Source organism: Engystomops pustulosus, chromosome 9 (assembly GCF_040894005.1).
Source record: "Engystomops pustulosus chromosome 9, aEngPut4.maternal, whole genome shotgun sequence".
Lineage (NCBI taxonomy): Eukaryota > Metazoa > Chordata > Amphibia > Anura > Leptodactylidae > Engystomops > Engystomops pustulosus.
This window is the reverse complement of record NC_092419.1, coordinates 69528475-69541483: the sequence shown is the minus strand read 5'-3', so window position 1 is coordinate 69541483 and position 13009 is coordinate 69528475. Positions and strand designations below refer to the sequence as shown.

The window sequence follows — 13009 nt, the reverse complement described above, 5'->3', positions numbered from 1 at the left end:
GCTGTTCAATTTGAACCTTCTTTTACCATCTTTGACAGAGAAACTAACAATTTTCAGGTTCAAAAAGGTCAACAGAACTTGGGATTCGCAGCCAGTCTCCCATGCTGGTACTTGCCAAGCCTTATGCCGCATCGCTGCTGTTATCCGACAAGAGCACGCACATTAAGCTTAGAATGGCCGTTGACAGCAGATGTTCAATTTGAACCTTCTTTTACTATCTCATAGAGAAACTAACACAATTTTCAGGTTCAAAAAGGTCAACGGAACTTGGGATTCCCAGCCAGTCTCCCATGCTGGTACTTGCCAAGCCTTAAGCTGCATTGCTGCTGCGATTTGACGAGAGCAGGCACATTCAGCTTAAAATGGCCGTTGACAGCAGCTGTTCAATTTGAACCTTCTTTTACCATCTTTGACAGAGAAACTAACAATTTTCAGGTTCAAAAAGGTCAACAGAACTTGGGATTCCCAGCCAGTCTCCCATGCTGGTACTTGCCAAGCCTTAAGCTGCATTGATGCTGCGATCTGACGAGAGCAAGCACATTCAGCTTAGAATGGCCGTTGACAGCAGCTGTTCAGTTTGAACCTTCTTTTACTATCTCATAGAGAAACTAACACAATTTTCAGGTTCTAAAAGGTCAACGGAACTTGGAATTCGCAGCCAGTCTCCCATTCTGGTACTTGCCAAGCCTTAAGCCGCATCGCTGCTGTGATCCGACAAGAGCACGCACATTCAGCTTAGAATGGCCGTTGACAGCAGCTGTTCAATTTGAACCTTCTTTTACTATCTCATAGAGAAACTAACACAATTTTCAGGTTCAAAAAGGTCAACAGAACTTGGGATTCCCAGCCAGTCTCCCATGCTGGTACTTGCCAAGCCTTAAGCTGCATTGCTGCTGCGATCTGACGAGAGCAGGCACATTCAGCTTAGAATGGCCGTTGACAGCAGCTGTTCAATTTGAACCTTCTTTTACTATCTCATAGAGAAACTAACACAATTTTCAGGTTCAAAAAGGTCAACAGAACTTGGGATTCCCAGCCAGTCTCCCATGCTGGTACTTGCCAAGCCTTAAGCTGCATTGCTGCTGCGATCTGACGAGAGCAGGCACATTCAGCTTAGAATGGCTGTTGACAGCAGCTGTTCAATTTGAACCTTCTTTTACTATCTCATAGAGAAACTAACACAATTTTCAGGTTCAAAAAGGTCAACGGAACTTGGGATTCCCAGCCAGTCTCCCATGCTGGTACTTGCCAAGCCTTAAGCTGCATTGCTGCTGCGATCTGACGAGAGCAGGCACATTCAGCTTAGAATGGCCGTTGACAGCAGCTGTTCAGTTTGAACCTTCTTTTACTATCTCATAGAGAAACTAACACAATTTTCAGGTTCAAAAAGGTCAACGGAACTTGGGATTCCCAGCCAGTCTCCCATGCTGGTACTTGCCAAGCCTTAAGCTGCATTGCTGCTGCGATCTGACGAGAGCAGGCACATTCAGCTTAGAATGGCCGTTGACAGCAGCTGTTCAATTTGAACCTTCTTTTACTATCTCATAGAGAAACTAACACAATTTTCAGGTTCAAAAAGGTCAACGGAACTTGGGATTCCCAGCTAGTCTCCCATGCTGGTACTTGCCAAGCCTTAAGCTGCATTGCTGCTGCCATCTGACGAGAGCAGGCACATTCAGCTTAGAATGGCCGTTGACAGCAGCTGTTCAATTTGAACCTTCTTTTACCATCTTTGACAGAGAAACTAACAATTTTCAGGTTCAAAAAGGTCAGCAGACCTTGGGATTCCCAGCCAGTCTCCCATGCTGGTACTTGCCAAGCCTTAAGCTGCATTACTGCTGCAATCTAACGAGAGCAGGCACATTCAGCTTAGAATGGCCGTTGACAGCAGCTGCCTAATTTCTACTTTCTTTTACTATCTCATAGAGAAACTAACACAATTTTCAGGTTCAAAAAGGTCAACGGAACTTGGGATTCCCAGCCAGTCTCCCATGCTGGTACTTGCCAAGCCTTAAGCTGCTTCGCTGCTGCGATCTGACGAGAGCAGGCACATTCAGCTTAGAATGGCCGTTGACAGCAGCTGTTCAGTTTGAACCTTCTTTTACTATCTCATAGAGAAACTAACACAATTTTCAGGTTCAAAAAGGTCAACGGAACTTGGGATTCCCAGCCAGTCTCCCATGCTGGTACTTGCCAAGCCTTAAGCTGCTGCGATCTGACGAGAGCAGGCACATTCAGCTTAGAATGGCCGTTGACAGCAGCTGTTCAATTTGAACCTTCTTTTACTATCTCATAGAGAAACTAACACAATTTTCAGGTTCAAAAAGGTCAACAGAACTTGGGATTCCCAGCCAGTCTCCCATGCTGGTACTTGCCAAGCCTTAAGCTGCATTGCTGCTGCGATCTGACGAGAGCAGGCACATTCAGCTTAGATTGGCTGTTGACAGCAGCTGTTCAATTTGAACCTTCTTTTACTATCTCATAGAGAAACTAACACAATTTTCAGGTTCAAAAAGGTCAACGGAACTTGGGATTCCCAGCCAGTCTCCCATGCTGGTACTTGCCAAGCCTTAAGCTGCATTGCTGCTGCAATCTGACGAGAGCAGGCACATTCAGCTTAGAATGGCCGTTGACAGCAGCTGTTCAATTTGAACCTTCTTTTACTATCTCATAGAGAAACTAACACAATTTTCAGGTTCAAAAAGGTCAACGGAACTTGGGATTCCCAGCCAGTCTCCCATGCTGGTACTTGCCAAGCCTTAAGCTGCATTGCTGCTGCGATCTGACGAGAGCAGGCACATTCAGCTTAGAATGGCCGTTGACAGCAGCTGTTCAGTTTGAACCTTCTTTTACTATCTCATAGAGAAACTAACACAATTTTCAGGTTCAAAAAGGTCAACGGAACTTGGAATTCGCAGCCAGTCTCCCATGCTGGTACTTGCCAAGCCTTAAGCCGCATCGCTGCTGTGATCCGACAAGAGCACGCACATTCAGCTTAGAATGGCCGTTGACAGCAGCTGTTCAATTTGAACCTTCTTTTACTATCTCATAGAGAAACTAACACAATTTTCAGGTTCAAAAAGGTCAACAGAACTTGGGATTCCCAGCCAGTCTCCCATGCTGGTACTTGCCAAGCCTTAAGCTGCATTGCTGCTGCGATCTGACGAGAGCAGGCACATTCAGCTTAGAATGGCCGTTGACAGCAGCTGTTCAATTTGAACCTTCTTTTACTATCTCATAGAGAAACTAACACAATTTTCAGGTTCAAAAAGGTCAACAGAACTTGGGATTCCCAGCCAGTCTCCCATGCTGGTACTTGCCAAGCCTTAAGCTGCATTGCTGCTGCGATCTGACGAGAGCAGGCACATTCAGCTTAGAATGGCCGTTGACAGCAGCTGTTCAATTTGAACCTTCTTTTACTATCTCAAAGAGAAACTAACACAATTTTCAGGTTCAAAAAGGTCAACGGAACTTGGGATTCCCAGCCAGTCTCCCATGCTGGTACTTGCCAAGCCTTAAGCTGCATTGCTGCTGCCATCTGACGAGAGCAGGCACATTCAGCTTAGAATGGCCGTTGACAGCAGCTGTTCAATTTGAACCTTCTTTTACCATCTTTGACAGAGAAACTAACAATTTTCAGGTTCAAAAAGGTCAGCAGAACTTGGGATTCCCAGCCAGTCTCCCATGCTGGTACTTGCCAAGCCTTAAGCTGCATTGCTGCTGCGATCTGACGAGAGCAGGCACATTCAGCTTAGAATGGCCGTTGACAGCAGCTGCCTAATTTCTACTTTCTTTTACTATCTCATAGAGAAACTAACACAATTTTCAGGTTCAAAAAGGTCAACGAAACTTGGGATTCCCAGCCAGTCTCCCATGCTGGTACTTGCCAAGCCTTAAGCTGCATTGCTGCTGCGATCTGACGAGAGCAGGCACATTCAGCTTAGAATGGCCGTTGACAGCAGCTGTTCAGTTTGAACCTTCTTTTACTATCTCATAGAGAAACTAACACAATTTTCAGGTTCAAAAAGGTCAACGGAACTTGGGATTCCCAGCCAGTCTCCCAAGCTGGTACTTGCCAAGCCTTAAGCTGCATTGCTGCTGCGATCTGACGAGAGCAGGCACATTCAGCTTAGAATGGCCGTTGACAGCAGCTGTGCAGTTTGAACCTTCTTTTACTATCTCATAGAGAAACTAACACAATTTTCAGGTTCAAAAAGGTCAACGGAACTTGGGATTCCCAGCCAGTCTCCCATGCTGGTACTTGCCAAGCCTTAAGCTGCTGCGATCTGACGAGAGCAGGCACATTCAGCTTAGAATGGCCGTTGACAGCAGCTGTTCAATTTGAACCTTCTTTTACTATCTCATAGAGAAACTAACACAATTTTCAGGTTCAAAAAGGTCAACAGAACTTGGGATTCCCAGCCAGTCTCCCATGCTGGTACTTGCCAAGCCTTAAGCTGCATTGCTGCTGCGATCTGACGAGAGCAGGCACATTCAGCTTAGATTGGCTGTTGACAGCAGCTGTTCAATTTGAACCTTCTTTTACTATCTCATAGAGAAACTAACACAATTTTCAGGTTTAAAAAGGTCAACGGAACTTGGGATTCCCAGCCAGTCTCCCATGCTGGTACTTGCCAAGCCTTAAGCTGCATTGCTGCTGCAATCTGACGAGAGCAGGCACATTCAGCTTAGAATGGCCGTTGACAGCAGCTGTTCAATTTGAACCTTCTTTTACTATCTCATAGAGAAACTAACACAATTTTCAGGTTCAAAAAGGTCAACGGAACTTGGGATTCCCAGCCAGTCTCCCATGCTGGTACTTGCCAAGCCTTAAGCTGCATTGCTGCTGCCATCTGACGAGAGCAGGCACATTCAGCTTAGAATGGCCGTTGACAGCAGCTGTTCAATTTGAACCTTCTTTTACTATCTTTGACAGAGAAACTAACAATTTTCAGGTTCAAAAAGGTCAGCAGAACTTGGGATTCCCAGCCAGTCTCCCATGCTGGTACTTGCCAAGCCTTAAGCTGCATTGCTGCTGCGATCTAACGAGAGCAGGCACATTCAGCTTAGAATGGCCGTTGACAGCAGCTGCCTAATTTCTACTTTCTTTTACTATCTCATAGAGAAACTAACACAATTTTCAGGTTCAAAAAGGTCAACGAAACTTGGGATTCCCAGCCAGTCTCCCATGCTGGTACTTGCCAAGCCTTAAGCTGCATTGATGCTGCGATCTGACGAGAGCAGGCACAATTAGCTTAGAATGGCCGTTGACAGCAGCTGTTCAGTTTGAACCTTCTTTTTCTATCTCATAGAGAAACTAACACAATTTTCAGGTTCAAAAATGTCAACGGAACTTGGGATTCCCAGCCAGTCTCCCATGCTGGTACTTGCCAAGCCTTAAGCTGCATTGCTGCTGCGATCTGACGAGAGCAGGCACATTCAGCTTAGAATGGCCGTTGACAGCAGCTGTTCAGTTTGAACCTTCTTTTACTATCTCATAGAGAAACTAACACAATTTTCAGGTTCAAAAAGGTCAACGGAACTTGGGATTCCCAGCCAGTCTCCCATGCTGGTACTTGCCAAGCCTTAAGCTGCATTGCTGCTGCGATCTGACGAGAGCAGGCACATTCAGCTTAGAATGGCCGTTGACAGCAGCTGTTTAATTTGAACCTTCTTTTACTATCTCATAGAGAAACTAACACAATTTTCAGGTTCAAAAAGGTCAACGGAACTTGGGATTCCCAGCCAGTCTCCCATGCTGGTACTTGCCAAGCCTTAAGCTGCTGCGATCTGACGAGAGCAGGCACATTCAGCTTAGAATGGCCGTTGACAGCAGCTGTTCAATTTGAACCTTCTTTTACTATCTCATAGAGAAACTAACACAATTTTCAGGTTCAAAAAGGTCAACAAAACTTGGGATTCCCAGCCAGTCTCCCATGCTGGTACTTGCCAAGCCTTAAGCTGCATTGCTGCTGCGATCTGACGAGAGCAGGCACATTCAGCTTAGAATGGCTGTTGACCGCAGCTGTTCAATTTGAACCTTCTTTTACTATCTCATAGAGAAACTAACACAATTTTCAGGTTCAAAAAGGTCAACGGAACTTGGGATTCCCAGCCAGTCTCCCATGCTGGTACTTGCCAAGCCTTAAGCTGCATTGATGCTGCGATCTGACGAGAGCAGGCACATTCAGCTTAGAATGGCCGTTGACAGCAGCTGTTCAGTTTGAACCTTCTTTTACTATCTCATAGAGAAACTAACACAATTTTCAGGTTCAAAAAGGTCAACGGAACTTGGGATTCCCAGCCAGTCTCCCATGCTGGTACTTGCCAAGCCTTAAGCTGCATTGCTGCTGCGATCTGACGAGAGCAGGCACATTCAGCTTAGAATGGCCGTTGACAGCAGCTGTTCAGTTTGAACCTTCTTTTACTATCTCATAGAGAAACTAACACAATTTTCAGGTTCAAAAAGGTCAACGGAACTTGGGATTCCCAGCCAGTCTCCCATGCTGGTACTTGCCAAGCCTTAAGCTGCATTGCTGCTGCGATCTGACGAGAGCAGGCACATTCAGCTTAGAATGGCCGTTGACAGCAGCTGTTCAATTTGAACCTTCTTTTACCATCTTTGACAGAGAAACTAACAATTTTCAGGTTCAAAAAGGTCAACGGAACTTGGGATTCCCAGCTAGTCTCCCATGCTTGTACTTGCCAAGCCTTAAGCTGCATTGCTGCTGCGATCTGACGAGAGCAGGCACATTCAGCTTAGAATGGCCGTTGACAGCAGCTGTTCAATTTGAACCTTCTTTTACTATCTCATAGAGAAACTAACACAATTTTCAGGTTCAAAAAGGTCAACGGAACTTGGGATTCCCAGCCAGTCTCCCATGCTGGTACTTGCCAAGCCTTAAGCTGCATTGCTGCTGCGATCTGACGAGAGCAGGCACATTCAGCTTAGAATGGCCGTTGACAGCAGCTGTTCAATTTGAACCTTCTTTTACTATCTCATAGAGAAACTAACACAATTTTCAGGTTCAAAAAGGTGAACGGAACTTGGGATTCCCAGCCAGTCTCCCATGCTGGTACTTGCCAAGCCTTAAGCTGCATTGATGCTGCGATCTGACGAGAGCAGGCACATTCAGCTTAGAATGGCCGTTGACAGCAGCTGTTCAGTTTGAACCTTCTTTTACTATCTCATAGAGAAACTAACACAATTTTCAGGTTCAAAAAGGTCAACGGAACTTGGGATTCCCAGCCAGTCTCCCATGCTGGTACTTGCCAAGACTTAAGCTGCTGCGATCTGACGAGAGCAGGCACATTCAGCTTAGAATGGCCGTTGACAGCAGCTGCCTAATTTCTACTTTCTTTTACTATCTCATAGAGAAACTAACACAATTTTCAGGTTCAAAAAGGTCAACGAAACTTGGGATTCCCAGCCAGTCTCCCATGCTGGTACTTGCCAAGCCTTAAGCTGCATTGCTGCTGCGATCTGACGAGAGCAGGCACATTCAGCTTAGAATGGCCGTTGACAGCAGCTGTTCAGTTTGAACCTTCTTTTACTATCTCATAGAGAAACTAACACAATTTTCAGGTTCAAAAAGGTCAACGGAACTTGGGATTCCCAGCCAGTCTCCCAAGCTGGTACTTGCCAAGCCTTAAGCTGCATTGCTGCTGCGATCTGACGAGAGCAGGCACATTCAGCTTAGAATGGCCGTTGACAGCAGCTGTGCAGTTTGAACCTTCTTTTACTATCTCATAGAGAAACTAACACAATTTTCAGGTTCAAAAAGGTCAACGGAACTTGGGATTCCCAGCCAGTCTCCCATGCTGGTACTTGCCAAGCCTTAAGCTGCTGCGATCTGACGAGAGCAGGCACATTCAGCTTAGAATGGCCGTTGACAGCAGCTGTTCAATTTGAACCTTCTTTTACTATCTCATAGAGAAACTAACACAATTTTCAGGTTCAAAAAGGTCAACAGAACTTGGGATTCCCAGCCAGTCTCCCATGCTGGTACTTGCCAAGCCTTAAGCTGCATTGCTGCTGCGATCTGACGAGAGCAGGCACATTCAGCTTAGATTGGCTGTTGACAGCAGCTGTTCAATTTGAACCTTCTTTTACTATCTCATAGAGAAACTAACACAATTTTCAGGTTTAAAAAGGTCAACGGAACTTGGGATTCCCAGCCAGTCTCCCATGCTGGTACTTGCCAAGCCTTAAGCTGCATTGCTGCTGCAATCTGACGAGAGCAGGCACATTCAGCTTAGAATGGCCGTTGACAGCAGCTGTTCAATTTGAACCTTCTTTTACTATCTCATAGAGAAACTAACACAATTTTCAGGTTCAAAAAGGTCAACGGAACTTGGGATTCCCAGCCAGTCTCCCATGCTGGTACTTGCCAAGCCTTAAGCTGCATTGCTGCTGCCATCTGACGAGAGCAGGCACATTCAGCTTAGAATGGCCGTTGACAGCAGCTGTTCAATTTGAACCTTCTTTTACTATCTTTGACAGAGAAACTAACAATTTTCAGGTTCAAAAAGGTCAGCAGAACTTGGGATTCCCAGCCAGTCTCCCATGCTGGTACTTGCCAAGCCTTAAGCTGCATTGCTGCTGCGATCTAACGAGAGCAGGCACATTCAGCTTAGAATGGCCGTTGACAGCAGCTGCCTAATTTCTACTTTCTTTTACTATCTCATAGAGAAACTAACACAATTTTCAGGTTCAAAAAGGTCAACGAAACTTGGGATTCCCAGCCAGTCTCCCATGCTGGTACTTGCCAAGCCTTAAGCTGCATTGATGCTGCGATCTGACGAGAGCAGGCACAATTAGCTTAGAATGGCCGTTGACAGCAGCTGTTCAGTTTGAACCTTCTTTTTCTATCTCATAGAGAAACTAACACAATTTTCAGGTTCAAAAATGTCAACGGAACTTGGGATTCCCAGCCAGTCTCCCATGCTGGTACTTGCCAAGCCTTAAGCTGCATTGCTGCTGCGATCTGACGAGAGCAGGCACATTCAGCTTAGAATGGCCGTTGACAGCAGCTGTTCAGTTTGAACCTTCTTTTACTATCTCATAGAGAAACTAACACAATTTTCAGGTTCAAAAAGGTCAACGGAACTTGGGATTCCCAGCCAGTCTCCCATGCTGGTACTTGCCAAGCCTTAAGCTGCATTGCTGCTGCGATCTGACGAGAGCAGGCACATTCAGCTTAGAATGGCCGTTGACAGCAGCTGTTTAATTTGAACCTTCTTTTACTATCTCATAGAGAAACTAACACAATTTTCAGGTTCAAAAAGGTCAACGGAACTTGGGATTCCCAGCCAGTCTCCCATGCTGGTACTTGCCAAGCCTTAAGCTGCTGCGATCTGACGAGAGCAGGCACATTCAGCTTAGAATGGCCGTTGACAGCAGCTGTTCAATTTGAACCTTCTTTTACTATCTCATAGAGAAACTAACACAATTTTCAGGTTCAAAAAGGTCAACAAAACTTGGGATTCCCAGCCAGTCTCCCATGCTGGTACTTGCCAAGCCTTAAGCTGCATTGCTGCTGCGATCTGACGAGAGCAGGCACATTCAGCTTAGAATGGCTGTTGACCGCAGCTGTTCAATTTGAACCTTCTTTTACTATCTCATAGAGAAACTAACACAATTTTCAGGTTCAAAAAGGTCAACGGAACTTGGGATTCCCAGCCAGTCTCCCATGCTGGTACTTGCCAAGCCTTAAGCTGCATTGATGCTGCGATCTGACGAGAGCAGGCACATTCAGCTTAGAATGGCCGTTGACAGCAGCTGTTCAGTTTGAACCTTCTTTTACTATCTCATAGAGAAACTAACACAATTTTCAGGTTCAAAAAGGTCAACGGAACTTGGGATTCCCAGCCAGTCTCCCATGCTGGTACTTGCCAAGCCTTAAGCTGCATTGCTGCTGCGATCTGACGAGAGCAGGCACATTCAGCTTAGAATGGCCGTTGACAGCAGCTGTTCAGTTTGAACCTTCTTTTACTATCTCATAGAGAAACTAACACAATTTTCAGGTTCAAAAAGGTCAACGGAACTTGGGATTCCCAGCCAGTCTCCCATGCTGGTACTTGCCAAGCCTTAAGCTGCATTGCTGCTGCGATCTGACGAGAGCAGGCACATTCAGCTTAGAATGGCCGTTGACAGCAGCTGTTCAATTTGAACCTTCTTTTACCATCTTTGACAGAGAAACTAACAATTTTCAGGTTCAAAAAGGTCAACGGAACTTGGGATTCCCAGCTAGTCTCCCATGCTTGTACTTGCCAAGCCTTAAGCTGCATTGCTGCTGCGATCTGACGAGAGCAGGCACATTCAGCTTAGAATGGCCGTTGACAGCAGCTGTTCAATTTGAACCTTCTTTTACTATCTCATAGAGAAACTAACACAATTTTCAGGTTCAAAAAGGTCAACGGAACTTGGGATTCCCAGCCAGTCTCCCATGCTGGTACTTGCCAAGCCTTAAGCTGCATTGCTGCTGCGATCTGACGAGAGCAGGCACATTCAGCTTAGAATGGCCGTTGACAGCAGCTGTTCAATTTGAACCTTCTTTTACTATCTCATAGAGAAACTAACACAATTTTCAGGTTCAAAAAGGTGAACGGAACTTGGGATTCCCAGCCAGTCTCCCATGCTGGTACTTGCCAAGCCTTAAGCTGCATTGATGCTGCGATCTGACGAGAGCAGGCACATTCAGCTTAGAATGGCCGTTGACAGCAGCTGTTCAGTTTGAACCTTCTTTTACTATCTCATAGAGAAACTAACACAATTTTCAGGTTCAAAAAGGTCAACGGAACTTGGGATTCCCAGCCAGTCTCCCATGCTGGTACTTGCCAAGACTTAAGCTGCTGCGATCTGACGAGAGCAGGCACATTCAGCTTAGAATGGCCGTTGACAGCAGCTGTTCAATTTGAACCTTCTTTTACTATCTCATAGAGAAACTAACACAATTTTCAGGTTCAAAAAGGTCAACAGAACTTGGGATTCCCAGCCAGTCTCCCATGCTGGTACTTGCCAAGCCTTAAGCTGCATTGCTGCTGTGATCTGACGAGAGCAGGCACATTCAGCTTAGATTGGCTGTTGACAGCAGCTGTTCAATTTGAACCTTCTTTTACTATCTCATAGAGAAACTAACACAATTTTCAGTTTCAAAAAGGTCAACGGAACTTGGGATACCCAGCCAGTCTCCCATGCTGGTACTTGCCAAGCCTTAAGCTGCATTGATGCTGCGATCTGACGAGAGCAGGCACATTCAGCTTAGAATGGCCGTTGACAGCAGCTGTTCAGTTTGAACCTTCTTTTACTATCTCATAGAGAAACTAACACAATTTTCAGGTTAAAAATATCAACGGAACTTGGGATTCCCAGCCAGTCTCCCATGCTGGTACTTGCCAAGCCTTAAGCTGCTGCGATCTGACGAGAGCAGGCACATTCAGCTTAGAATGGCCGTTGACAGCAGCTGTTCAATTTGAACCTTCTTTTACTATCTCATAGAGAAACTAACACAATTTTCAGGTTCAAAAAGGTCAACAGAACTTGGGATTCCCAGCCAGTCTCCCATGCTGGTACTTGCCAAGCCTTAAGCTGCATTGCTGCTGTGATCTGACGAGAGCAGGCACATTCAGCTTAGATTGGCTGTTGACAGCAGCTGTTCAATTTGAACCTTCTTTTACTATCTCATAGAGAAACTAACACAATTTTCAGGTTCAAAAAGGTCAACGGAACTTGGGATTCCCAGCCAGTCTCCCATGCTGGTACTTGCCAAGCCTTAAGCTGCATTGATGCTGCGATCTGACGAGAGCAGGCACATTCAGCTTAGAATGGCCGTTGACAGCAGCTGTTCAGTTTGAACCTTCTTTTACTATCTCATAGAGAAACTAACACAATTTTCAGGTTAAAAATATCAACGGAACTTGGGATTCCCAGCCAGTCTCCCATGCTGGTACTTGCCAAGCCTTAAGCTGCATTGATGCTGCGATCTGACGAGAGCAGGCACATTCAGCTTAGAATGGCCGTTGACAGCAGCTGTTCAATTTGAACCTTCTTTTACTATCTCATAGAGAAACTAACACAATTTTCAGGTTCAAAAAGGTCAACGGAACTTGGGATTCCCAGCCAGTCTCCCATGCTGGTACTTGCCAAGCCTTAAGCTGCATTGCTGCTGCGATCTGACGAGAGCAGGCACATTCAGCTTAGGATGGCTGTTGAAAGCAGCTGTTCAATTTGAACCTTCTTTTACTATCTCATAGAGAAACTAACACAATTTTCAGGTTCAAAAATGTCAACGGAACTTGGGATTCCCAGCCAGTCTCCCATGCTGGTACTTGCCAAGCCTTAAGCTGCATTGATGCTGCGATCTGACGAGAGCAGGCACATTCAGCTTAGATTGGCCGTTGACAGCAGCTGTTCAGTTTGAACCTTCTTTTACTATCTCATAGAGAAACTAACACAATTTTCAGGTTCAAAAAGGTCAACGGAACTTGGGATTCCCAGCCAGTCTCCCATGCTGGTACTTGCCAAGCCTTAAGCTGCATTGCTGCTGCGATCTGACGAGAGCAGGCACATTCAGCTTAGAATGGCCGTTGACAGCAGCTGTTCAATTTGAACCTTCTTTTACCATCTTTGACAGAGAAACTAACAATTTTCAGGTTCAAAAAGGTCAACGGAACTTGGGATTCCCAGCCAGTCTCCCATGCTGGTACTTGCCAAGCCTTAAGCTGCATTGCTGCTGCGATCTGACGAGAGCAGGCACATTCAGCTTAGAATGGCCGTTGACAGCAGCTGTTCAATTTGAACCTTCTTTTACTATCTCATAGAGAAACTAACACAATTTTCAGGTTCAAAAAGGTCAACAGAACTTGGGATTCCCAGCCAGTCTCCCATGCTGGTACTTGCCAAGCCTTAAGCTGCATTGCTGCTGCGATCTGACGAGAGCAGGCACATTCAGCTTAGATCGGCTGTTGACAGCAGCTGTTCAATTTGAACCTTCTTTTACTATCTCAT

The 13009-nt window shown here is 45.6% G+C and overlaps 5 pseudogenes; all 5 read right to left on the bottom strand.

The window, feature by feature from the left end:
* Positions 1 to 1957: 1957 nt before the first annotated feature.
* Positions 1958 to 2075, bottom strand: LOC140091535 (5S ribosomal RNA; annotated as a pseudogene).
* Positions 2076 to 11530: 9455 nt separating this feature from the next.
* On the bottom strand, positions 11531 to 11649 carry LOC140096437 (5S ribosomal RNA; annotated as a pseudogene).
* Positions 11650 to 12096: 447 nt separating this feature from the next.
* On the bottom strand, positions 12097 to 12215 carry LOC140096611 (5S ribosomal RNA; annotated as a pseudogene).
* Positions 12216 to 12474: 259 nt separating this feature from the next.
* LOC140102028 (5S ribosomal RNA) lies at positions 12475 to 12593 on the bottom strand (annotated as a pseudogene).
* Positions 12594 to 12663: 70 nt separating this feature from the next.
* Positions 12664 to 12782, bottom strand: LOC140102027 (5S ribosomal RNA; annotated as a pseudogene).
* Between the last annotated feature and the right edge of the window lie 227 nt (positions 12783 to 13009).